General features: G+C 47.9%; 1 pseudogene; it reads left to right on the top strand.

Annotated features, from left to right (window-relative positions):
- The first annotated feature begins 450 nt into the window (after nt 1–450).
- On the top strand, nt 451–923 carry LOC116894626 (annotated as a pseudogene).
- Nucleotides 924–5287: the final 4364 nt, after the last annotated feature.

Below are 5287 nucleotides of genomic sequence, written 5' to 3'. Positions count from 1 at the left end.
CGAGTCTGATTAAATTGAGGGTGGGTGCATAGTGGTTATACATGTTAAAGAGAAAGCTACAGTGGACACTAGAAAATGGAGCCATGACTTTAGGATAAGACTGACCAATCAAGAAGCTGAAGGGCATAAAATGTAAATCTACTTGAAGGTATGTGGTAGTAAATACTATGTGGAGGGGCAGTTACCTCACTTAGACCATAAAGTTTCCAAATAGAAGACACAAATGCTTTTAAATTTATAATAGGCCTTAAGATCACTAGATTTTATCTGCTTCCCTGTCAATACCCCCAAGATATCACTTGCCATGTTCTACCTGGTCTGTTCCTACTCCACCATGGCCTACTCGTGGCCATGAGTTCACAATCCACATACACCATGGCGACTTTTTCTTTCTTCCTCCTCTCTCCCTCATGGTCTCTCCTAAGACTCCAAAACTGCCTTTTCGCCAAGATGGCGCTGAGAGCGAAGAAGGAAGCTCCTGCCCCTCCCAAAGCTGAAGCCAAAGCGAAGGCCTTGAAAGCTAAGAAGGCAGTGCTGAAAGGCGTCCACAGCCACAAAAAGAAGAAGACCCGAACGTCACCCATTTTCTGGTGGCCCAAGACGCTGCGGCTCCGGAGGCAGCCAAAATATCCCAAAAGAGTACACCCAGGAGAAACAAGCTTGACCACTATGCCATCATCAAATTCCCACCAACCATTGAGTCAGCCGTGAAGAAAATAGAGGACAACAACATGCTTGTATTCATTGTGGATGTCAAGGCCACACGCACCAGGTCAAACAGGCCATGAAGAAACTCTGTGACATTGATGTGGCCAAAGTCAATGCCCTGAAAAGGCCTGGCAGAGAGAAGAAGGCTTTTGTTCGTTTGCCTCCTAACTATGATGCTCTAAATGTTGCCAACAAGATTGGGATCATCTAAAGTGAGTCCAGATGGCTAATTCTAAATATACATTTTTTTCACCATAAAAAGAAGAAGAAGGAAAGAAGAAGAAGAAGAAGAGGAAGAAGAAGAAGAAGAAGAAGAAGAAGAAGAAGAAGAAGAAGAAGAAGAAGAAGAAGAAGAAGAAGAAGAAGAAGAAGAAAAAGAAGAAGAAGAAGAAGAAAGCTTTGTTCAACCCCTCTCTTCTTCCCAGCCCAGATTGTAGGCATCTCTATTAACCTTCGAGGAAGGGCAAGGTTTACACAACAAAAGCTGATATATGTAAGGATCTCCTCACCCCTGAGAATCTCCTCAAGCGGGGGTGGGGGGACCAGATCTCGGGGGCTGATATATAGCATTTGAATACATCGCAGCATCACACCAACCCCTACAAGGCAAGAACCTGAACAGAAAAGGATTAGGCAGAGGTTCCCTGATGGAGAACAATCTCCCGAGAAAATACTTTCTTGTGTTCAACCTTCCAGTCAGTCAGCATCTTTTGCAGCCATGGTCTAAAGGGCCAGACTATGCTCTGATCTGACAGGAGAATTTGACACATGGTGCCAGTTTTGTAGACGTGCAAAATGCAGGAGCTATAGGGTCCTGGAGGCTTGCACCAAATTCCTGGAAGATACAGAGTCAGGAAACATGGCAGGGCTGGATTCCCTGGAGGCAAACTCTAAAAGGCCAGTGCATAGAACTATGGCGATGAAGGCAAGTTGTAAAGGGGACAACAAGATCTTGAAGATGCCAGGACTATGGGACAGCCGCCAAGGAGAGCCTTAAACACAGAGTAGAGCTGACTTGAGAGATGGGCAATGTGTGCTACAGAAAGCCAAGCTGAAGACACAGAGACATCCCAGGCTGTTGGAGCACAGATGAGATCGCCATAAGTCCCAGGTCATCAATCAAGGAGCTGCAAGATTTAGTGTTTGCTCTCTTGGGTTTTGGTCTTCCTTTGGTCTGATCTTTCCTTTCTGGTTCCCATTCTCCCCTTTTGTACTAAAAAGTGTTTACTCTCTACTCTTGCACATAGAAAGCTCATAGCTTGATACTTGACTTTTTGGGTGCTCACAGTTAATAGACTGTCTTAGGATCAGAGCAAACTTTAATCTTGGATTTTAAAATAATGTCGGAACTGTTAAAAACAACTCTTGGAGATGAATCAATGCATCCAGAATTGCTATGAGCAAGGAACTTTAAAAGCAGGAGTTGATTAATGCTACTCTGTCATGCTTGCAGACGGGAGCCTAGGGTAACTCTCCTCTGAGAGGCTCCACCCAACAGCTGACTGAAACAGAGACCAATTAAACACTGGACAGAAGTCGGGGACTCTTATGGAAGAGCTGGGGGAAGGATTGACGGTCTGAAGGTGATGGGAACCTCACAGGAAGACCAACAGAGTCAACCAACCTGGACTCGTGGGAGCTCTCAGAGATTGAGTGATCAACCAAAGAACACACACAGGCTGTAACGAGGTCCCCAGCACATATGTAGCCAACTCCATGTGGTATCCCCAACAATTGGAGCTGAGGTTCTTCCTAAAGCTTCTGTCTGTGGAATCCATACCCAACAGATCTGCCCCGAGTGGCCTCAGTGGAGAGGATGTTCCTACTCTGTCAGAGACTTTATGTCCAGGGTAGGAAGATACCCAGGGGCAGGGGGCACCCTCTTAGAGGAGAAGGGGATAGGAGAGGGTCTCTGTGAGGGGGGACCAGGAGGGGGCAGCATTTGGGATGCAAATAAATAAATATAAAAAATTTTAAAAGCAAAATAAATAATAAACAAACAAATAAAAGCAGTACGTTTGGGTAGTAAATTGAAGAGACAAGGATTTGTGGTGATTAATTTCGACCGACAGCCTGTCTGTATTAAGAAACATGAGGGTACCAGCAAGGGGTACGTGTAAGGGTCATTCAGAGAGATTTCGAAGATTCGAAAAGATTCTCTCCGAAGGCGAGAGGCACCATCTCATGGGCTGCAGTGCCAGACTAAATAAAGTCAAAGAAAGAAGAGCTCTAGTATCCACTTCTCCATTCCCTGCTCACCCATTCAGTCCTGAATCCTAAGATGTGAGCAGGCAGCCTGCTGCCACCATGGAGGAGTGTTGTTCCTGAGGTCATGCCGTTCCTCAGTGCTTTCCCTCCCTTGAGTTTCTGTTGGGTGTTTCCCTTGAGCCACACTGGCATCCTTATAGGCAGATCTTCCCAGCTGATGGCTGCCCTCCAGGGTCTGAAGTATCTCCCCACATCTGTCCTCCTCCTCTCCCAGAACTCTCTGTCTGGTGTCCCTCCGTGCCTTACGTATGTGTCCTGTTCACTGAAGCGCCTGGCTAGCTCTGAAACAAAGCTCCCTGACGCCATCGATTTTTGCCTTGGCTCGCGATTGCATAAAAACAACCGGATCTCTGCAGAAGGCCTCCCCCTCGAGGCACACACAAAGCCAGGTGAGTTTAAGGATGATAGGTACCTCTTTTTGTCTGCAGTCTCCAACGTTAAACATTGAACTGGGGAGATGGCTCAGAGGGCCTGCGTTCGGTTCCCAGCACCCATTGCAGGCAACCGCTGAACCGCCTGAAAGTCCAGCCACAGGGAGCTCAGACACCTCTACCCTCATCCTAGTGCACACGGACACATATATGCAGAATTTAAATTAGCATATTTTTATGTTCATGACAAAGTCTCTGCCTAAGAATCCTGCCTCTTTGGTAATTCCCAAGTAACAGTGACACTCTCCCAAACCGCTCGCTTCAATTCCTTCTTCTTCCCCTCCCCCTCTTTCCTTATGTTTGTGCATATGTGTGCACATGTTCATGTGTGTGAGCATATGTGTGAGGTCCTAAGTCAATGTGTGGTATCTTCCTCAGTCTCTCACTGAGCCCTGAGCTAGACAATTCAACTAGCCTGGCAGGTCAGCAGACTCCAGAGATCTTCCTGTCTCTGCATCCCTGGGCCTGAGATTATTCTCATATGTTACATGCTTAGTTTTTTAAGTGTACAATGGGGATCTGAAGCCAGGTCGTCAGGTCTGTGAAACAAGTACCTTACCAACTGATCCATTTCCCTATCTTCCTTTCCCTGTTTCCTCTACCTTGCCTTTCCCACCTCTTCCCTTTCCTTTTCTATATGTCGTATGGAGTCAACCCAGACTCCAGCCATGAACCTAAGGTCAGTCGCACAGGAGGAAAGGGTACCTCTGAACCGCACTGCCCTTCCCACAGTCCCCAGTCAGGGTGCTCAAAGTTCTTCTCACCAAATGAGAATCAACAACCAGGGAGATCTGAGGTCCCATGTGGCTTCTCTCAACCATGTAGAGGAAAGAAACCAGGCACAGCCAAGCTGTGGAGGGCACATGTATACCTGAACAAGGAAGGAAGGCAGGTAACACTTTTGGGACAGCGTCTGGGTTGGGTTGCACCGGCATGCCCATGGATGCCATAGGGGCAGAGCACAGAAGCCCAGAGCCTGGCCAGCAGCTGGCTGGGAGGCAGTAGTAGCAGTCAGTCACCTGGGGTCAACTGTTGAAGTGAAGGTTGAAGAGACCATGGGACCTCTGGGCCACTGGGAGGAGTTGGGATTGTACTTTGAGGTTTTGAAGGATCTTAAGAACGAGATAAAATGCTGTCTTATATGTTTGAGGAAACAGAAAATAAATACTAGATGGTTTAGGAGGACAACTGACAGGAACAGCCATAGGAAGAACCTTTGGGGTTGGAGCAGAGCCAACAGTGGGTGGTTACAGCGTGTGGAGACCAGGAAGGGAAAGATTTCCAGATCACCAGTGCACTCCCTGCTTCTCTAGGCAGGACCTGAATCGGGTTGGCTTCAGTAGGAGCAGACAGAGAGTCTGAGGAGAGACCCCACTGACTCTTAACCCAGGATGTTGTGGTGCTGGGATGAGGCTCAGAGGCTGTTGTTGTCTTGTACCTTTGGAAACTCTTGAGTTCTCCGTTCAGCCGCAGCAGAGCCACGTCGGAGGAACTTGACACAGACTCAACCGATGGATGTATAACCGGGAATGGCTGGTGACTTCGAAGTGGTCTTTGTGAGAACAAGGACCTTCCCCCTCACTCCAGCCACGCTTTCTCCTGCCAAGATCACAAATGGATCAAACTTCAGGGCATTGTGGGGAGGTGCAGTTGGCTGAGAATATTTCCATTAGCCTCTAAGGACTGGGGTGTCCCTGAGAAGTAAGGCCACCTTCCTCTGGCCTCAGCTATCCTCCTCCACGGCCTGCCTGCTTCCTCACCCCCAGGCAACTGATTTCAAAAATGCATCTGACCCAGCCACACCCTTGAGATAAAAGTCCTGAGGCTGCGGGACTTCTGGAGATTTGGCTCGGGCACAAGAGCTGCTTCCCAGAGCCAGA

Source organism: Rattus rattus, chromosome 2 (assembly GCF_011064425.1).
Source record: "Rattus rattus isolate New Zealand chromosome 2, Rrattus_CSIRO_v1, whole genome shotgun sequence".
In the NCBI taxonomy this organism is placed as follows: domain Eukaryota; kingdom Metazoa; phylum Chordata; class Mammalia; order Rodentia; family Muridae; genus Rattus; species Rattus rattus.
The sequence above is the reverse complement of the archived record's forward strand: the minus strand, read 5'-3'. Positions and strand labels throughout refer to the sequence as shown.